The following is a 27,041-nucleotide window of genomic DNA, read 5'->3' on the forward strand; positions in this document are numbered from 1 at the left end:
AGTTGAAGGTATTGCCATATAAAAATAAATACATTAATAAATTATAAAATACAAGTATGCTACAGGCTTCTTTTTTATGAAAAGCTTTTTATAGGCAGAAATAAGTACGGAGGTTTGCCATTGCCCGCCTGGGTGTTGCACGTGCTAAACTAATTTTTTGAACTTTTATATCCGCACTGGGCATCTAAAACAGAACCTAGTGTCTGCCGTACAATATATTGCGTGTATTTGTGTGTATTTGAACAGACAGCAAGGCAAGATTTGAAGCAGAAAAAAACTATCACTCTCAAAAAGTTATCATTTAGGAATATGCATACTTCAATAATTAGATCCCCATTGATTGGCTTAGTAGCTTTGACTTCCCTGCAGGGTGCTTGCTGAATGAAATACTACTGTTGATCGTTATGCAATAGCATATTCAAGTTCTTTGCATTTCATTAGCATTTAAAAATAGAAAACGTAGGATATTTAGTAAAGTATGGCTTTTAAGACTAGGATAAAGCACTGTAATATAGCAAAAAGAATTCGAAAACGAATGAAACAAATAAAATGTGCAAAAATCAAACTAAACTAATTAAAATTAAATATAAGAATAAAAAATTAAGATGCTGAATGAAGTCTGAACAAGTCGGAGTGTAGTATTTTATTTATTAAATATCTTGTTATTTTATTAACTGTAACTGCTACACATATGTACAATTGCCCAAAACCAGATAGACGGTTAAAAATGCTCCTAATTCTATAAAACACGACATTGAATGTTTACATGATGTTATTGAACTTAGGCGTTGCATACATATTTACGTACAAAAATATGAATGCATGTATATATATGCCAAACATTTTCTTGGATATCTATAGAATTTCTAATACCTACTACGATATACATACATACTCGTATACTTAAATCATACCAGCGACTTGAAATATCCCACCTAGCGGTAATCTGGTTTTTAATCTACACACTGAAGGACATATATTTTTCTGCTCTATGTTATCGACTAGCGAATTCAATTGCAGCATCCGCATAACGATTTTTTGTAATGGTCAGAATAAATCTACGTACATATGTACATTGATTTTATATTTAGTAATATTGGTTGGCATCTATTGTAAGTAATTACGAATTTTTTTTTTAGAAAATCAAAGACAATTTTTTCATGGAACTAGATAAATAACTTTATTCTGTAATGTATTGCCCATTTTGATCAATGACCTTTCGCCATCTTTCAGGCAGCAGCATAATCCCCCGTTCATAAAACTTCTGGTTTTTATTAGCAAAAAACTGAATCAGGTGCGATTTGACATCATCATCATTATTGAAATGCTTACCATTCAAGGAGTTTTATGAAGATAGAAAGAAAAAGTAATCAGATGGTGCAAGGTCAGGACTATATGGTGGATGTGGCAAAAACCCAACCAAGCTTCAATAATTTTGCCGAGTGGCCAAAGATGTGGTTGGCCTTGCATTGCCATTATGGAATACAATACCTTTTCGATTTGTCAATTCGGGCCGCTTTTCTTCAACTGCATTGTTTAATTTCGTTAGTTGTTCAATGTAGATATCAGAATTAATCGTTCGGTTGGGTGGTAAGAGTTGAAAGTAGACAATTCTTTTGTAATCCCATCAAACTGATAACAAAACCTTCTTTTGATGAATATCAGCCTTTGATGTTGTTTGAGTTGGTTCATCTGGCCTGCTCCACGATCTTTCCGCTTGATATTGTTGTAAACAAGCAATTCCATCGCGAGTTATCAGTCGTTTTAAAAATAGATAATTTTCATTACGTTTCTTTAGCAAATCGCAGCTGTTAATGTTTTGCGTTAAATGCGTTTCTTTCAGTTCGTGAGGAACCCATGTATCGAGTTTTTGAACATAGCCAAGTTGTTTTAAGTGATTTTCAAATCATGTATGTGATACATGAAGCTTCTCTGCAATCTCACGAGTTGTTCTGTGACGATCCGAATCGATTATTGCCTTGATTAGGGCGTCATCAACTTCAACTGGACGACCAGAGTGTATTTCATCTTTGAGTAAAAAATCACCAGAACGAAATTTAGCAAACCAATTTTGACACTGCCGTTCTTTTAAGGCTTCGTCACCATAAACAGCACATAACTTTTTATGAGCTTGCGATGCGGTTTTCCTTTTGCGGAAATAAAAAAACCAAAATATGACGAAAATGTTCCTTTTGATTTTCCCTTTTTCAACGAACGCCAAACGAAAACTACGCAACCGATCAAAAACCTTGTTTTACTGATTGACGGCTGAATTGCCAACTATCAAATAACAAAATGTGTTTTACATTTGCACTACGTCTGCAAACCTAAAAATTCAACTGACGCCATCTATGACTGAAATCCGCAATTACTTAGTTGCCAACCCAATATATTGCTCAACTTGATGCGCAAATTGATATTCTACTGCGATTCATTTGAAGCGTAGCCGAAATTTTAATATAATAAAGTGTAAGTTTGAAGTCCTTCAAGTATGGCGTGGATTTTTGACAATTTTTTTTTCGATGTTGTGTTTAATCTGTTTGGAATATATTTGTGAAAGTAGTCAAATACCGGTTCAACGTAAGTTATAGACTCATCTCTAACTTCTTTTAACTTAATTTGTGTGCGAAAACTTATACACTTAACACTTCTGTTATATTTGTTGTCGCTATTGCGGCCGCCGTGGCCGAACGGGTCCATCTGCCGTTCGGAGTCGGCTTGAAATTGTAGGCCCCGCCATTTGTGGAACAACATCCAGATGCACGCCACAAACAGGAGGAGGAGCTCGGCCAAACACCCAAAAAGGGTGTACGCGCCAATTATATATATATACCTATATCTTGCGGGCTGCGGTTGGCGAATGCATTGGGACGCGACTACCATTCGGAAGTGCACAGCTTCGAATCTCCGTGCATTAAACAGTTTTTTCTAATAGCGGTCGCCCCTCGGTAGACAGCGGCAAACCTCCGAGTGTATTTCTGCCATGAAAAAGCTCCTAATAAATCACCATCGCCGTTCAGAGCTTTTTACCATTTATGTGAAAGTAGTCAAATCCAGGAATGCTGTTTGATATTACAACGTAGATGCGCACAACTAATCTCTTTTTACCACCATCGGTGGAATTTTTGTGTTCCTCTATTCTTGGATTCATACGATATTTTAATATCTTCAACAACGGTCAATTAACAACTTTTGAGCAACTATCCCTTGATTTTTTTGTTCTACAGTTCATTATTTGTTGTGTTTGGCCTATTGGAAACCACATTGTTTTCAAAATTTGTTCTCCCTTTTTGGGGAGTATTTCTGCACTAAACATTGCATTTTGCAAGCAAGACCTTATTCAGCAACTGCTTTGCTGAAGAGAATCAGGTGCCGCTAAATTACTGTTCTCAAACGCGCGTAATTTCATAAAGATGTCAATGACAATATTAACAATTATCCGAAATTTCACCTAATGTGCATCCTTAGAATTTATTTAGGATGAGCTTCTCCTTTAATTTGTGACGTCTTTCATGGCACAAATACCATTGACTGCCCAGTGGCGATCGCTGTTCGGTGTTTTTTAATATCTTCCGCTTCAATAAGCATCGAGACTTTTCTAAATCTACATATGCACAAGTGTATACGAAACACATATGTATGTATATTCTAGTTTGATTTGATCATCCTTTATACAAGTCAGAATAGCGGAAAAATACAAGATTAAGTAGTATTCCGCAAAAACAAAATAAATACAACTAAAATATGACATAACCTGCACGCGTTCATTAATTCGGTTATCGCTATGGTATTCGGAACTTAAAATCTGAATAATGAGGAAGCGAAAACCTCCAAAGAGAGGTAGTTAAAAATATAAAAAAAGAAATAAATAAATATTGATAAACATAGATATTCGCAACATAGTTGAAGAGCACACTTCGCTTCGTGATATAATCGCCTGTACACTTTTAATGCGATGGAATATTTTTCTTTCTGCTTCAAAAAATCTTCAATATGTTTTTTTTTTGTTTTTTGAAAATATATAATAAACAGTTTTGCATCTCTGAAGGTATTTACCAAGGGGGTCAATGTCGTTCTTTGATCTAAGCCTTTGTTCAGTATATTTTTACGAGAATTATCGCCGTTTAAAGTATGTTTCTGCAAATCCAAATCGTTAGCAGTTATCTCCAATGCTGCTGCATACATTAAAGTACAAATATATGGTATATTTTTTCATCTTAAGTATCTTTGAAAGCTGTTCTTATACATAGTTTCCCGCTGCTGCTAAACCATTGCGGTTTTGACCCAGTGACGCTTTAATTTATTAGCGCTTTTGGCGAATGAGCTTGTTTTTTCTTAGTTAAATTAATGATAGTCTGATTTATGCAGGTTGCAGGTTTTAAGGTAGTTTGGTTTAGGGTGTATTTTTTATTCTATTTAAATATTATTTTTAATAAAATTACTAATACTTAGTCCAAAATTGTATGGCATTTAGTGCTTGTAAAGAATTTTGACACATGGTATGTGTACCTTTACTGCGTATTATGAATTTCATCTTGCTTATCAAAACCTTAATCCTACAGGTGCTAAGTTAAACTAGCCATACGCTACTATCTGCGATTCCTCGATGACTGCACATTAGGCCGGGTCGATTTGTGGGGAGGCCAGAAAATCGCCCATTGCTCTAAGAAAATCATATTCTAGGGATCAAAATAAGAAACTTTGCCGAAGGAACCATACCTCTAAAATATCATTTCAAAATATCACCATTTTTGGCCTTTACATGAAAAAATCAGCTAAATGGCTATGTTTTTTCTTTATTTTTATTTATTTATAATAATATTTATTATTTATTTATAATAATATCTATTTTTTCTCTTAAGAAATTTATTTAGTCAGAACATATGTAAATGAAAAAATTAATTTAAGTGAGTTATAGAAAAGAAACTAAAAAGTTCGACCCAAATTGGGGGCATTAGAATTCGTTTTAGAGGTATGGTTCCTTCGGCAAAGTTTCTTATTTTGATCCCTAGAATATGATTTTCACAGAGCAATGGGCGATTTTTTTGCCTCCCCACAAAAGAAACTAAAAGTTCGACCCAAATTGGGGGACATCAGAATTCGTTTTAGAGGTATGGTTCCTTCGGCAAAGTTTCTTATTTTGATCCCTAGAATATGATTTTCACAGAGCAATGGGCGATTTTTTGCCTCCTCACAAATCGACCCGGCCTACTGTACATACATATATAATACCACAATGCTCAGAATGATGACAAGAGCCGATTTAGCCATGTCTGTTCGTCTAATTATTCGAAGCAGTTTGGTGCCAAAAAAAGGATGGAATTAGTCAATAACCACGCCCACCTCCTTGTCACGATATTTTTAAAAAAGAAAAAACTGATATCTCCATTAAAAATCAATTAAAATTATTCAAATTAGGTAAAAGTGGTAAATCCACACGATGAGCGGAGCATTTTGGAAAATGGACTATGGTATATACACCTAATTTTGGATAAAAGCTCGTATTTCGATAGGTTAGGTTGGAATGGTTACCCAAGGAATGAGCACACTTGAACGAAGATAAACGGATTCGTCCTTTGTGATACCAATATGAAGGAGGTGAAGTGAAAGAGAAAACTGAAGGGATGAAAGGAGAAGGCGGGGAGAGGTGGTGGTGGTATGGTTAAGAGGATGGGTTTAGAGTGCGTGGAATATTAACGATGACTGTGCTGCGTTTGCGTCAACCGCTTTGTGCTGCTGACGAAATTCATCAAATTTTTAATGTCAACGCCAGCTATATCAGCAGGCGTAGTGAAGAATCTGGATCTTGATGCCGCCAGAGCAGGGAAGCTAAGGAGAAGGTGCTGAGATGATTCCATCTAATTGTTCATACATCCAATGCAAAAAGGACTCGACTCCAAGTCTCACAGAAGGATTTCGCGACCTTACATGTTTGTGCACTTGCCCAACGCTCCCTGAGTTTGCGCGAAGCCCATCTTTCCAGGAGCAGACCGCAGGTAGTCAGGGGGTGCCAATCGAGTGGCGAAAGAACTGAAAATATCTGACCGTAGTATCTGCCACATACTGAAAAATGATCTCAAAGTCAAGCCTTACAAGATCCAAAAGGCACATGATCTCACACCAAAGCAGCAACAAATCGGACTTGAGAGAGCAAAGGAGTTACTTCACTTGGCCGGAAGCGGTCAATTTCCGAACATTGTGTTTTCTGACGAGATAATTTTTCAAATTGAGTAATTTGTAAACTCCCAAAATGATAGAGTTTATTTGACCGATGAAGACCGAGAATTGGAGTCATCGATTGGCCATCAGGAGGCAGCACTCGCCATAGGGCGCTCTGCACAAGACTCTGCACCTTCTCACAAAGCTCGAGTGAACCAAGAATGGGTAAAAACAACGTTCCGAACTTCATAACGTCCACATAATGGCTCTCAAATTCACCAGACGCGAGTCCGATTGATTATTTTGGAGAGCAAGGTCCGAACTAAAAGATTCACCAGTCTCGAGGCGCTGAAAACAGCCATTGCTCGCGAGTGGGCAAGTCACATTCACAAGTCACGAAATTCGAACTTACTGTTCTGTTATAAAAAAATTTAAATGCTCCTAAATATGTGAAGAATTGTTCCTATGTACACACCCTAAAGGTTCAAAAATTTCACGTGTAGCTGCAGCAAAATATTTGAAGAACCGAAAACGTTCAGAAATAAATGGGTGCAATGGTATAGCGAAGTTAAAAACTTTGACCACTTCTCCATCATCCACAGCAAGATCATAAGGTCATTGATTTATTTGTGACAAAGCCGAACTCATCGTAGCTGGAAGCTGAAGCAGTTTTAAGGAAAAATGTATGTTAGTGTATTCCAAAACCTGAATCAAGTACGTTTACGTGCAGAAGACCTCAAATTCCGAAACACATTGAAAAAAGACTTGGCCTAAGGCAAATTCAGAACGGAATCGGGCAAACGTAATATTTACTTATGAATATCCCTTTTGGGCAAATAGTTGCATACGTTGGTCCTGGAGTACTATATCCATTTAAGGTTCATGCTTAGGGCTGCTTTACCGAAAAAGATTTCATCGTTTATTGCCGTTTACCAAGCATTTGAGTGCAGTTTTGATGAACAAAATTTATAAGGATTATTACCGTCAACTGCGAAGATGTTTGAAGAACTAGCTAAGGTGTATAGAGTGGGCACAGCAGCACACACAGTTTTCTGATGCCAACCGTATTGAAAATCTTTGAGTAATTGTTAAGCAAAAACCTAAGGGGAAACAACAGTTATCAAGATATCAAAATACGGCTGATTTGGAGTTGGGAGGTATGGTGGTGGCATACCTTGTGCAGAAATTAACCGAAAGTATGATATGACTCGAAGATGTGAAGACAACAGCTTATAGTGGTGACTATACATTTTATTGGAAATATTTGTTGCGTTTAATAAATATTATAAGCCCATACAACGCACTTTGCTAGAATATAATTGGTTAAATAGTTCCTAAGTTATGGCTGCCACGCTTCTATTAGCCAGACTGTTGAACATAAACACCTGAAGTTGTGAATTATATAAATGACATCAGGTCAATCAATACATTCTGTTCAAAAAATACCCGGCATCCGAAATAAACAGTTATGTTTTAAAATTTATTAATTGTTTTTATTCTGGAGAAAAAATAAATTAAAAAAAATATTTCACCCATTTAATCTTTGTTTATAATTATCCGTTTCAATGGCTTATTTTAGAGAATTGCATAACATCACGCAGGATTGGAAATGATTGCTTAATTGCTAAAATTAAGTTAAACCAGTTCTTAGTTCTTACCAGTTCCATATTACAAAAAAAATTATAAATATATTTTTGAATTTACATAAAAATAAGCCAGAGAAGCCAGACTCAAGTTTACTTAACTTTTACGGACGATTGCAGTTCACAGCTTGACGTATGCCGATCTGCTGAGCGGTGGTTCCCAATGGTAGAAGTTAAAAAATTCACAAAAAGTAATACGAATTAAGTGATTAGATGGAACTGACAAAAGTTTGAAAGTGGCTGCTTGTTAAGCTGGAATGTCTATTGGGCAGATACTAATAGTATACCATATGAATATTATATGTATTATTATGAAAGGATATAGCACTGCCACTTAATGTTTCTAGTGTGGCCCTTTCACGGATTCAGAGTATTTTTCTGAATTTGTCTTATTTTATTGAATTTTATTTCCTCCTCTGGTAAAACATGTTTTCCAAAGTGTTTGTCTCGTATGTATATGTTAGGTACCAGTTGTGGGCACGAGGATAGCACAGGTTTCGCGGTTTCATCAACCGCTGTTAGTGCCAGCGAGACTTCTACAGTGACCTCGCTTTTGGCCAATTCTTCAGCTATCTTTGCAGCTACGTTATCCGGTATTTTGATCCCAGTGTTAACGTCCGTTGGATTGCTGTCTGCTTCTTTAGCTTAGCCTCCCTGAATTCGAATATAGTTTGGTTATGAAAACGTGGCCTGGAAGCTATGCGTTCTTATAATTTCAAAGGATGCAACAAATTTTTTATTGCGAATTGATTGATTGATCATTCAAAAATGACTAGGCTCGAAAACCACTGTGAATGAGGTAAAAAGTTGTTGGAAAGTAATTTCTCCATAAAAAATCTCCTTTAACCAGTTCCGAAGCTCTATTGCTGTTCATAGTGAAAAACACAATATTATCATCGGATACAAAAACCTGAAATTTCAGTAAAATGTGGAATGGAATTTGAACTATTTTGATATTGACATCTAAAATAACATCCGTGATGCCTCAAAATTTTGTTTTTCATGCTTAGACATTTATAAAATGGGTACCTTTCCGATTGAACAAATTTAGGAAATATTAAAATCGAATATCGAATACTCAATCAAAAAGTTGATGTTAATTGACCGTCTAGAAGCTATGATTTGACTTCATTCATACGTTTTTTATTTACAGACGAATTAAACTGAATTCTAAGCCTTTGAGGAGTCATCCTATAATACAGACAGAAAATCTGCTATAAATTTATAAGCAATCATAGAATATATGGGTCAATAAAGATATCATTTTCAAAAATGAATTTTTTGTTTTTTATCTAACAAAAATTAACTATTTTAATTAAAAAAATGTATAATATTATTATTTTTTATAACTAAAACGCAACATTTGGCTGTGGTTGGTGCTGCCCAAGCCGCATTAGCCTTATTGAACGTTGCCTGATGAACTGAGTTCAGTGTGTATGCTCAGAAGGCATTCAATAAAAAAAAAAAAAACAAAGAACAAAGTTACTTAAGATGTTCAAAATGGCCACCTTCCATTTCCAAGCAGGCTCGACATCTTTGTCTGAAGGATAATCCTACTCTTTCTAAAATATTCTTGATTAATTCGAGTTGCAGATCTTCAAGGTCATTTACATGATTACCAAAAAATAATGCTTCGAAATATACTCGAAGAGGAAATCTAGAGGGTTTATATCTGCGACCATAGATCTGCAGGCCATAATACAGGTTCGCCCTTTTTTATCTATTTACGTGGAAACGTTTGGTGCAAGGCACATTCATTAATTTGGCACTGGACCAACAACAATATTTTGTAAGTTTCATTGTCAAATAAAAGTATAGGCAAAGAAGAAAACAAAGAATGAATCCGCCTTGTTTCACTCTGGGCTGACAGCCACATGGACACGACGAAAGAAAAAAATCAAACAGCCGATTTACCGATATCACCTTTCATAGATTCTCTTTTGTTTGGTGCAAATACTCTCTAACGGCAATTGGAAAATGAGCTGGAGTACCGTCATGCTAAAACCTCAATTCTTGTTCAAAGGAATGTGAAAAAACAAAGATCAACTTGTTGAATTTGAAATTATGTTCTCGATGGCGAATAAAGTACTTAAAGAACACCCTAAAGTCTTGGTATTGAAAATTGGTGAAATCAGCCAATAACCAGATCCTGCTCCCGTATAACGGTAGTTTTTCAAAAGAAAAACTCGAGTATATGGGTAGATTAGGTTAGGTTGTAGCGGTTGCCCACTATGGGTCACACTTATGCTCATAGACGATTGTGATGTCGCATGGGGAACTTATACTTGTCTCTCCTAAAACCAGTGTAGGTAGGTAGGTGAAATGGCACTTCGCCAATCTGGCACTCCTCAAATAGCACTGAAGCCCCGTTTTGATACCATTATGAAACCTCCAACAGGCAGATATCTGTCATCATATCATGTAATTGAGAAGATAGATGGGATTTAGGTTGACGCACTGCCCCAGGCTATCGAAGAAAAGAGCACCCAGTGACCTTAATCGTCTTTTTCTCTGAAAGGTCCCCACAGCTTCTGCAATGGGTATTAAATGGTAACCCTAGTTTTTCCGCGTGTGTGCCGATCGTCCAGTGACCGGTAACACAGCTACGGGTTTGGAAATTGAATGGCGAGGAGTCCAAAGGATTTTCTGAGTCCTTCGTATATCGTATCGTATTGACTTCTGCAGAAGTAATGTGTTTGCACACCCATCCTATGGGCGTGTCTGTCTATTAAGCAGTGCCCTGTTATAACGAAAATCAGGGTGGTAAGATAATTAATAAATCTCGCTCACACTTTTAGCGGTATTGCTCCTTCCGTTATTTGTAAAGATCGGATATAAATAGCATTGAGGTCGGTTCAAAACCCCGCCCACGCATATGTTAAGACTAAATTTCTTTCTGGCGGCCGCCGTAGCCGAATGGGTTGGTGCGTGACTACCATTCGGAATTCACAGAGAGAACGTCGGTTCGAATCTCGGGGAAAACACCAAAAATAAGAAAAACATTTTTCTAATAGCGGTCGCCCCTCGGCAGGCAATGGCAAACCTCTGAGTGTATTTCTGCCATGAAAAAGCTCCTCATAAAAATTTCTGCCGTTCGGAGTCGACTTGAAACTGTAGGTCCCTCCATTTGAGGAAAAACATTAAGACGCACACCACAAATAGGAGGAATAGCTCGGTCAAATACCCAAAACGGGTGTGCGCGCCAATTGTATATATATATATATATACATATATAAATTTCTTTCCACCCGCCTGATATTGCAAGCTATAACTCTCATTGCTTATGAGTTTGTTTGAATCCTAGAATTAGCCGGTCCGGAGCGAATTTAACTCCTCTTTACTTCTTTTGTTTTTCTAATAGATTAGTAAACTAAAATTGCTTTGGTGGTTTGCTTTTGGTGATATACTTATATTTGCTTTTTTACATGGTTTTTTCCTTTTTGACGTGATAACGTCTTGTAATTCGATGGAGTCGGCTGCACGCACCAAAAATGGGGCGTTACCTTGCTCATGCGGCGTCACCTTGCTTGAACTGCAAGCGAGAGCGCAGAACGAACGACAAAGAGGCACAATCGGCCCCCGCGTTTGGCAACGTTCGACATCTGGCTCTCTCCTACTTGTGTGAGCGTGTATATGTATCATATGTATATGCGCATATCTATATAAAATCTCATATTTGTATTTGCATATGCCTTCTTCCTGTGTGCATGGTAATGAACCATTTCTCTATGAGGATTATTAATTTGATTTACTTGAAGAATTTAAAATAAAACCAATTGTATCATCATCATCCTTACCGAATTTATAATTAGTGACGACTAGTTGTTAATAATAGCTGTTGTTTTAATGTTTTTATTATTAATTTATAGGATAGAATAGGACGATGATAGAAAAAGTAGGAAATGAAAGGGAGTGTTTCGAGTGTAATGTATCTTGAAAAAGATAAATCGATGATGGTGCCTCTTAGTGATGTTGACTTATTAACGTCTGATGCACAATCGAAATTGTACATATCTTTCATGAATTTGATAAATGTTTCGTAATTTTTCACGTTTGTGTAAATGTAACTTGATCAATTCCATTGTGATTTCATTTACCTCCTTCTCTATATCCATACAAAATATCTATCAAACAAATAAAATTAAAATTTTGTTTTGAAAATTGCAACCATTCCAACAGTATTTTCTTATGACGTTGTCACGTTAAACTATCGTCAGTAAACCGACTTTACAGGCCACCTCTTTTTTTTACAGTTATTGTGTTGAGGATTGCTCACTAATGCGGCTTCCCCAAATCGGCTACCGGCATTTTCACAACTCGTCATACATATTTGTAAGTTATGTAAATTTTTGGTTTTACAAGAAGTTGCATTTTGTTTTGATTTTGGCATTCATATTCGTTGCTGCTGTATGTGACTTCTTCCCACTTTTCGTTTTCGTTTTTAGTTTAAACATTTCTTTCGAATAACGCTTCAAATAAAGGTGGCCTGTGATTTCAGGCACGCATGCAATAGCTGAACGGTGAGCACATCGTCAAGTCCAAGCCAACTCAACCAGTTATGAAAACGGCGGCAACAACAAAAACTGCACTAAATGCGCTGCGCACGTATTGCTGGTTTCATCAAGCATGTGTGCTTACGTACATATAAATTTACATAAAAAACCCTGAAGGAAAAATGAAAACAGTGAGTGATTCCATCCGAAGTGATCCAACCACTTTGGATATTGTTGTAAAAACTTCTAAAAATTGGTTTATTTGTAGGCTAGAGCATAATAAGAAGTAAACTAAAATCATTTGGAAAAAATATAATTGTATAGTTTTGAGGTTTATGCAATGCTTAAAATTTTGGTATTGATTTCTTTAAAGTGACATGAATCGGTTCTTTTTAACATTTTTCTTATTATATAATTTTTTCTCATTATATAATTTTTTTTTGATTTTTGGAAAAAATTTCTTTATTGTAATTTTTTAAAAACACCCCCCTTCAGACTTTTGTATTATTTTTATTATTAATAGCTGAGGCTATGCTCACTAATCCCTGCAAGTTTCATAATTAAGGGGATCCCCTTTAACTTTGCGTGCAGTAAAGAAAAAAAAAAAAAATCATTTATATACTTTTATGGTATTTATAGAAGCTCTTGAGCTAGACATTATTTATATGCAGATGTAAAATATAGGCACTCACATTACAAGCCGCCAACAAGTTGCAAAAAATACCTCAAATAAGATTCTAAAAAAAAAAAGTAATAATAACAAGAGTTTAATAAGTAACTTAACCCTTTCAGACCCATGGATGAAGAGTAATGAAAATTTTAAAATTTTTACTAAATGCATTTGCATCTTGATCTAAAAATATAATTATACTATGAATATGGCCATATGCTCTTTATGATTTTCGAGGCCTAGTAAAATTCACGCATTTTATAAAAATTCTCACAAAACTTTACTTTTATTCAGTGAAAGGAAAAAATGCCTCTGTAAATTATGTCTATATACCATAAATAATTGGCGTTTACATTCTCCATTGGGTGCTTGGCTGAGCGCCTCCTCCGATTTGTGTTGCGCTGCGTCCGAACGGCAAATGGTTTTTTATGAGAAGCTTTGCCTGCCGTGGAGCGACCTTAATAGTGGTCGCTGTCTGTCAATTTGTGTTTCGTGTCCGGGTTTTTGAATCTGGTCCCTTGGGGATAGTAGTCACGCACCAACCCGTTCGGCTATGGCGGCCGCAACTTAGACTTAGACCGCAACTTAGGACTTGGAAAATATGGAGCTTCAATAGGACGGTGCCACTTGGCATACAGCGGATGAAACAATGTCCCTATTGCAAACAAACGAGACAATGGTCAAATGAACATCGAGATCTTGAACTTGACTCCTATGGACTTTTTTGTATGGTCTATTCCAACAAGCTCGAGACAATTCCGAAGCTGAAGAATGAAATCATCCGCATTATAAAAGGAAAAACAAACGCTTAGATGTTGTTTTAAATAAAACATGTAAAAAGGTTGATTCTTTTAGGTTTCACTATTTTTTTTTTAATTCAAAATACGTTTCTTAACAATTATATGTGGAAAATGACATCATTTAAATGCCCACCATTACGTTTTGGGCGGCTGTCATACGAGGATTACAATTTTGAAGGACTCGCTCACACATTATCGCATTGAGTTCGGTAAACTCGATCGTTGTATTTCAGCTCAGGAATCGCTGTTGGCTTATTCAAATATAACTTACTTTAAAAAAGAATCCCAGTCTGGTTTGCCAGTCCTTTTTCTATCCTCGACACAAATAGTTTCCTGAAGTTTTATTTATTTTTTTGTCTCCTCGTTCGGACGATTATTTGATTAATTTTGCGATATGTTGTTCTTAAAGATCGACAATTTTCATAATAAGATTCAATAATTTTAACGCTTTGTTTGTGGTTTGTTAAAAAAATAAGGTGAATTTTCAAATTTCGTAGGCTATGTACATTACACTCGTCTTGAAGATATGTTCACGATTTTAGCATATAGCTTGCGTAGTTTGTTTGTGAGAGAATTGTTGAATGACGTCAACGATGATTGAACATTTGTCTACTTCACAAATGCCAAGGATGACATAAAAAAGGTACCGTCTAGGAATTTTTCATTGCTGATATCTAGGCATCGCTGAAAGCCCGATTAAAACTCGAATTTTGCCAAAAAGTGTTGAGCATTTCGATATGTGCTTCATGTGCCGTACATAGTTTTATTTAAGTTTTGAGTTGACTACTTAAAATTTCTACAGGGGCACTTCGTTATGATTGTAAGTTAAAACACATATGCATACGGTACATATGCAAAAGCATATTCATAAATATATACATACATATATGTAAATACATTTTAATAATTTATGAATAGTTATCTTTTGTAGCCAAACCCCATTTGTTGCTACGCCTGAATGAATGCAAAATTTTTTGTCGATGCGTTTTAGTAATTATTTCGGCTACTGGATTTTCGGTCAAAGTCAATGTCAATGCAACATAAATGAAGGTTTTCCTTTATATCCCCTGCTTCGGTGCTGCGTCGTATCGATAATACATACAAATACATATTTAACATAGCATAAACCTGCTAATTACGGTTGTGTGCCATGGCGGTATAAATTGAAACTACAAAATAAAATTGGCAAAAATTTGTATTTACATTTAATAAAGAGCCGGCATAGTAATTTGGTTCACTTCTATTGGTGTCACTAAAAACAAAAAAACCATTAATTTAATACCAAACACTAATCGAGCAAACTATAAACTTGTATAATTTAATATTTCCTGAATTTATTTAACGAAGATGAAATCTGATACAATGTGGTAGGAAAATAGGAGGGCCGGTAATCGTTAGCTAGGCTCAAAATAGCGTGAGTATGTATGTATACTTCCGATATTCATACACACATACATACTATACACACCTAAGTATTTGCGTATTTACATGCAAAAGAAGGTGAAGCCGTATCAGAAATTAAAGATCGCAATCCAGTTAGGCCAGACATAGCAGTATTTTGGTTTCCGAGTTTGTTGCTTTGAAGGTCAGCGCAATAAAATAAAATAATATAAAAGCAATGTAGCTTTTTGTTTTGAGAAAAGGGTCAAGAAACCGCGACTGGCAAGTGAGTCACGTGCAAAAGATGTGGATGAGTGGTGGTGTTAGGTAACAATACGACAGCTGGAGACGAATCGCTGTAAACAGGTTATGATACTAAATGGAGTTTACATTAATCCAAAGGCAATATACGAGTAGAGAATTGATAGAATCAAGAAATCAGCGTTTTGTGTATTATTTTTAGTAGTATTAGGAAATGTTTTGTAGACTTGTATAATTTTGATGATTTTTTGTTTTTGTAAAACACACAAAAATACGTCAAATAAATTCAGTATTATGAAACAATCTTTAGCAGCAATTTATAATATATACCAATGATTGTTTGATCTCTCAAGATTGAATTGAAAATTATTTGCTGCCTTATTCGATTCTAAAACATATTTGCTCTACGAGCATTCTGATAATTGAATTTTCAGAGAGTTATGTTTGTTGGTAACCAGGGTTGGGCATAATGCGCTACAAAATAAATGCAATACGCGTTTCACTACCACAACTTCTTCAGTGGTAGTTTATCTTGGTAGTTAAAACACGAATTTCATTATCACTGAATATTTAGTGATAGTGTAAAAAAAAAAAATTAAATATCACTAAATCTTTAGTGATAGTGAAAAAAATGCACTACCACTAAATATTTAGTGACAGTGAAAATCCTTAGTGATAATTAACTACACGAGTTGAAGCAGTATAAGAAACCATTTTCACAATAAATCATAATTTTGAGTAGCAGCTTCTAATTATACCGCACTAAAGCGTTCTTCAAGTACAAAATTACTTCGGTGGCTATCGGTCCGCCATGGGAGTCTTCAAGTATATAATAATTTTCATCTAAAAAAAAAAGTTATTTAAAAAAATTTAGCAGGTTGGTTTATTATAATCGAATACCTGTTAACTCCTCATCAAATTCGAGAAATGATGAATTAGGTCTGCATAATACTTTCTTCTCCTATCGGTTTGTTTTTTTAACTTCAACGGGTATTCTTTAACTTTAGCTTGGACATCCTCTAGAGTATATGACTCATCAGTTTCTATACAAGACCTTTCAAAATTTTAATTTGATATTGGGAATTATGCAAGAACTGCATCCCAGGAGTCAGAGTGCAAGCGAAAATATTTTTCAAACCTTTCCAGTAACATATTTTGTTATCTTCAAAGGAAGTCGAGAACTTCCGCCATAGGTGGCATTACTCTTTCATATTTTTCCAAATATTCAATTTCTTCCTCATTAAAAGTATAAATTTCCAGCTTGTAACATAGTTCACATAACCTGTTTTTGGCTTCAACAATTGCGAGAGTGCCAAATAAATGGGTCTGCTATTGACACTAAGAGGTCGAGATTTATTACGGCAGCTCGTCTTAATGGCATCGTTTAATTACACCGTCTATATGCCAAGAAGCATTTTTTGTCAACAAACTAGTTGATAATTAATATCGGACATAAAATATAAATAAACATGTATTTAATTAAAGATCATGTTTCTTTGAAAATTTAGTGATAGTGAAAAAAAATTGCATTATCATTAAACCTTTAGTCATAGTTAATTTTTTTTTACCATCACTAAATTTTCAGTGATAATGGATTTTACATTTGAACTATCACTGAATAGAGAGTGGTAGTGCAATTCAGTGGGCCTAGCAAAGAAAACACGTTTTTTACATTATTCATCAACGTAATTTCCATAAAGAACAACACAATCTTTCTAGCGCCACTTTAACATTTCAACACCAATTTTGTAGAACGATTTCTTTTGCCTTAAAATAGACCTCACTTTCAGCGATAACCTCTTCACTCGAAAAAATTTCTTACCGGCGAGCAGCCACTCGTCGCTGGAAGCCGAATCTGTCGAATGCGCTGAATATGGGAGCAATTCGAAGTTCAATTCGTGTAGTTTTGCTATTGTTTATTGCCCTCTAGGCACGGAACTTTTCAGTCCATGTGTTAGGGCTGTTTGTTTTTTTTTCACAAAGGAAATGTTAAGTATAACAATATATCAATGAAGTGTTGTAAATTTCAACTGAAACATGGAATAACCGATAATAAATTAGAACTAGAATATTATTTCGGTTTTCGGTGGTTTCTTTTTAAAATATAAAAAAATTCCTCACTGGTCTCGCAAAATAAAAATAACATCCTTTTTAATACATCCATCATCGCTCAAAATCCCAACCAAACTGTCATTCTCTGGGAATGCATTGGCTTCTCAAGGAGCTCCAGCGAGTTCTCTTAGTTGTTCACATAGTCGCCGAGATTAAGATACGCTTCGTCAGAAAAGATGATGTTGACTTTTTTTAATAAACCAAATGATTCGCATACGCAATATTGATTTTGAAAATAAGTTTGAATTATTTCGAAGAGTAAAGCGATTCACTTTTTCTGCATATTATAAATAAACCACTATAACGCCTACCCTATAAATGGCGATTTAGAGGCGACAGAGTACTTAAAAAAGGTTTATGATATGATAGTTCTGTGTTTAGTGTAGATAAAAATCATCCAAATCGTGTAGTCGGATCGACATCGGAGGAATTATTTCATACTCAGAAAACCAGAAATTCGATAATTTTAACAATGTTAATTTTATAGTTGAAATAAAGCGAAAAAATGTTGAGAGCGTTTATCTCCTCTAATCTTTATTGAAAGCGCTCCTGGGCAGATAATGGCAAATCTTCGAGTGTATTTCTGCCATAATAAAGCTTCTCATAAAAAACCATGTGCAGTGCGGAGTCGGCGTTAAACTGTGGTACCTCCTCAAGTCGCACACCACAAATAGGAGAAAGAGCTCGGCGAAACACCCGAAAAAGGCGTAAGTGCAATATATATATTTAGAATTAGATAGTAAGACCGGACAAGTATTAGAACAACTAATGATACAAAAATAAATTTGTAATTGGTCCACTCCGTTTTTATGCATTAGCCTTTTTTCATTTAATAATTGGCTTTTTTATAGTAATAATAATTTTTAAAAATACAAAACAATTGCAACGGTTCACTTATTTATACAGAAGTATTACTCAAATTTGGGATAAGGGATCATTTTAATGAAGGAAGGGCAATTGCTTAAATTTTTTTAGAAATTGTTACAAAATTACTCTTCTGATTAATTTGTGTTTATCATAATTAAAAAAAATAATGATAATTAACCAACTAATATAAGAAAAAAAATTAATTAATAATAATTAATCAACCTTAAGTAACCTTTGATATATAAGTATGGTATTCGAATGAACGCGGCTGATGCTGCGGGGCATACATACATAAGTGAGAAAAAAACAATAACATAGTCAAAACAAGATATCATAGATTAGAAATCGTTTCTGAACTTACGGTTTTTTAAATTAAGGAATATTCTAGAAAACAAGATGGAAAAACTAAACTAAACTAAAAGCTAAATATATAAACTTGTTGACAAATGTTTGCAAAGCTTTTATTTGATTTTGATATTTGATTTGATTTTTAACCATTCACTACCCAATTCTGCTAGTAAAAGATACATACCTATGTTAATACGTAAATATGTAAACGTAGATTTAGAACCATTTATTGATGATTAAATATTACTTCCGAAGGGCTAGAGGCTACAGCTACGCAAAATAACCAGCCGCTAGGTGCTTGTTTTTCAATATACACTAAGTTATTATTTAATAAATATTAAATGGCTATATTCAACGAATCTTTAAAATAACCGACCCAATAATGAAAACACAGTAAAATAATAATAAAACTGGCTTTATTTAAAAAAAAACGTCACCGCTACAGACTGGCAAAATCGCAGTGTGCAACTTCTTACCAAAATGAAAATAAAAGATCTCAACGTGGCAAGGCAAAAAGCATAGTCAAGTGCGACGTAAATTGGTAAAAATTAGAGTACTAAAAAGGGGAATCATATATTAAAGAAAATATGCGACTAGTTGACATTACAACAATTTTCAGAGCAAGATGTGGTTTACTAAAGCTAAATGCAACCACGTATGGAAATATCCAGAGGAAGAAGATATGCAGCACTTCTTAGGAAGATGTCCGGTACTGAAGGAGATTAGAACAAGATATCTGAACGCAACGAAGCTAAATGAAGCAGAAGTAATAGATATACTTTATGGCCACAATTGGAAAATACTAATTTGCTTTATATACTCAGCCTTACGCTATAGAGAATTTCTTATTGCAGAGTTTAATTTTTGACAGACTGTGACAGGCAACATGTTATTGCTACAAATGTATATTATTATTTTTTTCTTTATGTATTCATATATTTAAATGAATTATTGTATAAATTATGGAAATGTAAGATGCAATATTTATAAATAAATAAAGAATTACTACTATTTACTACTACTAAACTGGCTTTATTTTTTTCAAAATATTCTCCTTGTCAAAATATACTTCTGCATTCGCTGGAATCAATTTTTAAAGCACTTTTGCCACTCGGAAATGGACACCTCCAAAACGAGCTGTTTAAAGGCTTCAACAAAGCCTATTCCCCTCCCCTCCTTCTGTATGGCATCACAACGGACAAATTTTTGTCCAAGTGGGCCCCTCGTAAGGGCAGCCATTTAATCTAACCTAAGGCATTGACCGCATATTTTAATTTTAAAGAAATCATTAGGACAAATCAGGACTGTGAGACGAACGATGCCTTAATTTGATCTTTTGGGTGCTTAATAACTTAGTTGTGTGAGCCGACACGTGAGAGTTTGCATTATCTTGGTAAAGGATAGTTCGTCTTCGGCAGATAGGATATGGTTGTGCACCATTCAGAATTGACTGTTTTGAGTTTCTCTAGTAGTAAAGTTGCGACATGACTAGATTTTCTGCAAAAACTGGCGACTATTGGCTCTGAGGTGCTTCTTTCGCGAACAGTATTTGCTGAACATTTGTTGTCTTAGAACAACAATTCTGTCGATTACTGTTTTGTTTCCGGCTTATACGCATAGATCCAAGATTCGTCACCTGTTACGCGCTTTGAACCTCCGCAGCTAAATTTCTTCAACATTTCGTCTCACGAATTGACACGAGTCCTTTTTGGGCGATTATCCAATTGTATTCAATGAGAATGAGTCTTCTTGACAACCTATTAATGCCCAGGCATATCTCTATCTCGCGATATGTCACGGTTAATCCTATCATGTGGGCAAGACGAATTTTTCAACTCTCTGAGAAAAGAATAAATAAAGCTTGTAAGTGAAAACTTTATATGTAAAAATATCGAATTAAAGCTCATCCCATGTAGTGTTAGAAAGGAACAAAGTATAAGAGGCAATCCTCGTATTTGTTCATATAGTGAAATCCTTTGAAAGTGATTATCCTTTGCTTTATTTGTTGAAGTCCTGCGAAAAGATTACGAAAACAAAAATATTGACTACAGATGTGGCCACACCATTATATTTGCAAATCGGCATCTACTGATCCCAACGGACTACATCGTGAAAATGCTTACTTTATACACGATTTATCTGACACTAATACCTAGAAGAGAAACATAATACGAAATAATTGAAATAATAATATGATTCTCGTACGGGCGATAGCCATTGATATTGTGAACAACATATTGAAATTTCAGACGTTTCGGTTTAATAGTTTATGTTTTGACAACACCAGGCCGAAAAAAGTAGTTTTGAGATAATTAACTTTAAACTCTGACTCCACCTGCTAAAACGGCTGTAGAGTCGAAAATTCTGGGAATATTCTTCCAAAAATTTTACAGCATATTTTTAAAAACATATACTTTCGAAACGTCAAAAAAAAACCTTTTTTTTAAAGTTCTAGACCACCGGGACCCCTTAAGCAATTATTCCTAGATAGGCATATATGTGGTAAATCTTCATTCCTGCTACTATATTCTGCTGGTGGTTTTACAAGAATTAGTGGTACATTAACCCGACTAAAAATTTTGGTAAAGCGGTGATTAGGCGCAAATAAGGCAGACCGCATTCCAAAATTGCGCTTCATAAGGCAGCCGAACTAGGCCCAAGTCCCGAAAGATATCGCCACACATCTGCCTCATTAGGCGCAGATTCGAAAAACCGAACATCGGTAATACTCTGAATGCCCTTCCACAAATCAGTTAGGGATTCCAATTTATGCCTAAGTGAGACACTGCCACAGATTTTCGTGACCACAACCAAATTTGGTATTGTTCTGGCATGCCAATCTTTGCCTTGCCTAACGTGGGCCTGGTAGGTAATAGTGAGGCGTGCCTCAGTAAGGCGTGCCTATTTCGGGCCTAACTGATCCTTCGGCATGCCTCACTGTAATTCTAGCCGGGTACTTAGTTCAAAGTGTCGGAGCCCCACGTGAATATCGCTAAAGATATGCAGACATCAGTGGCATATTGAAATAATTGTTGCACCTTTTTTTTATAAATTATTGGCATTGGCAATCCATTGAGTTAAAGAAAAATTAAAAAGTAAAACTGGTTATAAGCTATAAACTATTCAGGAAATTTCTGTAGATGAAGTAAGAAAAATCTGGGGGAAAACTGTAGATTTAACAATACAAAAAGAAGAGCACAAAAACTTTTTTATTTTAGTACAGAAATGGAAGTTGTCAGGGATATAATAACCGGATAAAAATGAAATACCGTACAAATATGCCAGAATATGGCTGTGTATTTTTGTTGAAGAATGACCTATATTCTCATAAAAATATTATTAAAATTGAATAAGAAAAAAATGAGTTGCCAAAACTTAAATTTAATTTAGTATATCCTTAGAAGCCTAAAATATTTCCCTAAGCACTTCTCCACTGGGCTTAGTTTACATATATTGTAATATAGCTCACAAGTTTTTATTCGGGATGAAATGGTCGATTTTAGATTTTCGATTAAGACTTTCATTTATGAATTCTATATTTATAAAGGTTCGATTAATCGACTTTACAAAACAAAAAAAAAAAAATTATTAAGAAATGCATGGAAATACTCACTTAGTAAACTTTCTTCAAGTCTGAAAAAATTGTATGTGTACATTACACTTATTAATAATTAAGTCATTTATTTTTATTTCTACATTTAGAAATATAGAATTTAAATTTTTTGTTACATCCACTTTATATTTAAGCCATTATTTACTTTTTATAATTGCTAAATAATCCTGACTAAGTATTAAGCTATAAGCTTTGGGCGTATCTATATTAAGTTGAATAACATGGTTTACACTAGGCTATAGACAAAAAATAGCCAAGAGCCGAAGCACTGAATTTATTTGGAAAGTCGGTTGTTGAGATTGATAATACTCGTATATATAATTTTTTTCTATTATGCAGTTCTCGAGAAATCGTCAAATAATGGTTGCTGATTAAAAAAGAAAGGTAGATCATAAAAATGTTTAATAACTGGAGAATCTGTCAAGCCCTCAAAACAAATATATATCAAATTAAAGATAATGGAGTTTACTGACTCTCAATCCTACTTAATATTTCATTTAAAATTAAACGTTTTCCAGTTAATATATTATATTTACATAACTGTATAAAAAAAGTGTATTCAAAGAAATGTAACGCATGGGCTGAACAGTCCCGGGCCTAAGAAAGAAAACACGCTTTTCTTGTTCACAATTAGTTTTGTTCATGAATATAATTTCCATCAAGAACAAAGCAACCATTCCAGCGCCGCTCTAACATTTCAATATCACTTTTGTAGAACGATTTATCTTTTGCCTCAAAATAGACCTCAGTTTCAGCGATAACCTCTTCATTCTAGCGAAATTTCTTACCGGCGAGCATCTTTTTAGGTCTGCGAACAGTCAGTAGTCGCTGGGAGCCAAATCTGTCGAATGCGGTGAATGTGGGAGCAATTCGAAGTTCAATTCATGCACTTTTGCTATTGTTTTGATTGACTAATGACACGGTGCGTTGTCTTGATGAAACAAAGCAGTGAACAAACGCGGCAACCACTTTGAGCAGAACTTTCTCATAGTACTCTCTGATATCCCAATGCTGATTCAATATAAAGCCAATACCTTCTTTTAAAATCTTTACGATTCAGCTAACTCACGAACTTCATTTTCTGATCATTCAAAACGATTTTGTGGAATGTTTTGATGTTTTTTGGTTCTACCGCCTCATTTGGATGTCCACTGCGTTGTGCATCATCAGTGTCTCTACGACCATGTTTGAAGCCAGCAAACCATCGTTTTATTGTTGTTTCTGATAGAGTGGAGCCCACATAACATTTTTCAAGCCATTGCTTTGTTTGAACGGTATTTTTTCCCATCAAGGAGCAGTGCAAAATTAAAACACGAATGCATTGTTTTGAAAATAACAAAAGTAGCGTCATTCGTAGCACAACAATCCACGAACTAATGAACAGAATATCATGAAATTTTAACAGCTGTATTTTTAAAGTTAGTACTAACTGAAAAAGAGGTTAATGCAATAAAGCTAGTGCCATCTATGTGTTAAACCCATTATTTCAGCCCATTATTATTATTTGTAGGGGATATAAACAAAATAACCCTTACTTAATTAGCACACTGAGCATACTAGAGCATTCGGTGATATTTCTTCTTATTTCTTGGACTTATCGAGCCTGGAAAAATGTAAGATATAAATAAAAAAAAATTCTCTGATAAATGTAAAAGTTTTAAAAGTCGAATGGATTGGTGCATGTCTACCCCTCGGCAGGGTTTGCGTGACTACCATTCAACTCCGGCACGAAATCCCAATGGATGGAAAAAGTTTCATCAGAATCATTTTTTTATTTGATAAAACAGTTATTCAAAAACAAAATTGGATGATCAATTTTACACCATCATATTCCCATAGGAACAAAAATACTAATTTTTGCATTGGCCATACTAAAAGTAAAGTTTAATAAGTGTCCAACACAGCATCGATTTTTTGATATTATTACTTGGCTTTCCTGGTACCAAATTACTTTTTCAAACTTTTTTCAAGAACTTTGCGCCTTCGTTAAAAAAAATTTTGCCAGCATGCGTCAAAAGTGGAAGTTTCGTAGTACAAAAATCAGCGGTGTGTTCTGAAATTATAAATCTATCGAATGCAATTGGTGGCGAAGGTTTCAACAACATGCAAACGGCTGACATCGATGAATTAATGCGAGAAAGCCCTTTGGATGAGGACGATTTGATCGAATTTATGAAAATAGAAGCCGATAATGATGAAAACGAAAGGGAAGTTCGGCTATTAACGGCTGATTTAATTCGCGAGGGCTTAAAATTTGCTACAAGTATGGAAAAACATTTTCTTACTCATGATCCTGACATGGAGCGCGCATTAAAATTGCAAGTTATCTTAAGTTTTGTGTAGCTGGATATCAAGAATTATATAAGCAACTTAAGAAACCAAAAAAAAAACAGCCGCTAATTAACAGACTTTATAACAATTAGCAGAGGTCGTTAATAACGTACGAAATTCTTCATTTGAATCAAACCCGACAGCTGTGCTAGACATATCTGACATAACTACTGATTCTGGCTTTTCTGGAACAGTCCGTAATAAACGTGTACGCTTGCTATCAAGTAGTGATGAATGGTTGCACAATTGATTTTTATTCCTAATTTCAATTTGAATTTTATGTTTTGTACTTATGGATTGAATTTTCACTGTACACTAATTTTAATTTTTGTTGTAATAAAAATGAATTGTTTTTATTTTATATAATATGGATTTCATTATTACTTCTTTTGTACGGGTTTTTGGGAAAATATTTAGAGTTTTTCATCTTACGCAATTTTTGAAAGTTGATATCCTCAAATTTACCATATGTCGCATGTATTTTTTTACACGATTATTTTGCACGCTTTTCTAAGGAACGTATCTACCGAGTAAAAAAAGAGTTGGCTGTACTTAATTATATATGTAGGTTAGGTTAGGTTAGGTTAGGTTAGGTTGGGTTGCGTTATGATGCCTGCCATCTTTCACAGGATGGGGTTATTTAATTTATTTTTCTAAGTTTATGTGCTTTATTCCCATACACAAGCACACTTGCGCATAAAATGTAAATAATTGTTTCATAGAGAAACTCCATTAGTAGGTACATAAATAACTACGTCAAAACTTCAAAATGTTTACCTAATTTTTTTTCAGCCAGCCCAAAGCAACGTTACTGTAAGCACGGTAAGTTAAGAGTGTACACATGAATATAAAAGTAATAATAAATCTCAATTGTACGTGGTGTAAATACAATAACTTAATTGCCAATTGGTGTTAAATGCTAATTTTATTTATCTTTTATTTCTTTTTGAGAATTTCTGTCTCGCCTCTGGAGTTTTAGCTTACAGTTCAAGTTATGTCAACGTAACTTAATTAAATAAGAGATGAGCGTTAGATAAATATATGTTCATATCTATACAAGCACTTATATATGTATGTTATATATCTTATACATTTTTGTTTATCTGTATTCCGCAAGCACTTATTTACCTACTCTAAAGTAATTCGTCAAGAATATGTATATGCCGACAATTTTTTAAATGTATATTAATACAAATAGTTTTATGGTGCGTTTTCGAATATGAAGATTATTATTATTATTATTTTATTGAAAAAAGTAAAGTAATTGTAAGTTTAAATTGAAATGAAATTTCTAGACCCGGTTTACCTTATATTAAATTATATAGTAGTTTAAAAATAAATTTTTAATTAATGTATTTAATATTTCTTATTTTATGAAAATAAAGTTTCTTTTAAAAATTTTTAAAAATTACATTGCTGGGTAAAATCCTGAAAAATCATAGCGAAATTACAGCGGCTAGAGTTACTAACTTGACTTTGACTTACCTGTATTAGCTGATTGACTGACATGTTGTTATTGTTGCACAGTACATGCGGGTTTGACGATTGTTTCAAATATGTAATTGTTTGTTAACCCAGTGTGACTAATGGTGAATCTACATAGTAAAGATGACAACCTCTCGGCATGAAATACTACAGTAGTCGTGGGGTAGAGCGGAGGAGTTTTATTGGGGTTAAGAAGGTGTTTGTAGAAATTAGAATAATTATGACAATTTTATTCGCTGATATTTGCTATGATGGCGCCGTCAGCTCTTTTGATACATATGCATATAATTTTGTTATAGATAGAAGAGTTGAGTCATGAGTAGAATTTTGTGGTTGCCGATAGAGCCAAGATGGCTAGGTATTGAAGTATTTCGATGCGTGTGTTATTGCTTAAGATATTTCTAATTCTGTGTACGGTAGATTTCGTGCTGTTGAGATTTTTTACTGCTTATATTACCGATAGAGAATCAGAGCAAATTTGCGTCTTTTTATGTTTTTTTGCGTGCACACACGCGTAGACTATTGCTTCCATGAATGGATATTCTTAGAGTGTTATAATTTTCATTAACTACAGTAAGGCAGTTACTGATTCTATTTTAGAGGCATTCGTGATTGAATTTTTAATTGTTGAATTTTTTTATTGTTGGGAGTTTTTGTTGACAATTTTTCGATATACCTACGGTATTTTTGGAATGGGCGATGGGCCATATTGATTGTATTTGATGGTATATGGATTGTATGGATGGTAGTAGTGCTAGGAGAGAGAAAAAACGTACTTCTCCACAAAAACATATAATCAGGGCCGACGAGAGGGGGAGGGGGGGGGGGGGGGGGGGTTTGGGGGGTTCGGGTACTTTTTCCCCCGGGCCCGGAGTTTTC

This window comes from Anastrepha ludens, chromosome 2, assembly GCF_028408465.1.
Source record: "Anastrepha ludens isolate Willacy chromosome 2, idAnaLude1.1, whole genome shotgun sequence".
NCBI lineage: Eukaryota > Metazoa > Arthropoda > Insecta > Diptera > Tephritidae > Anastrepha > Anastrepha ludens.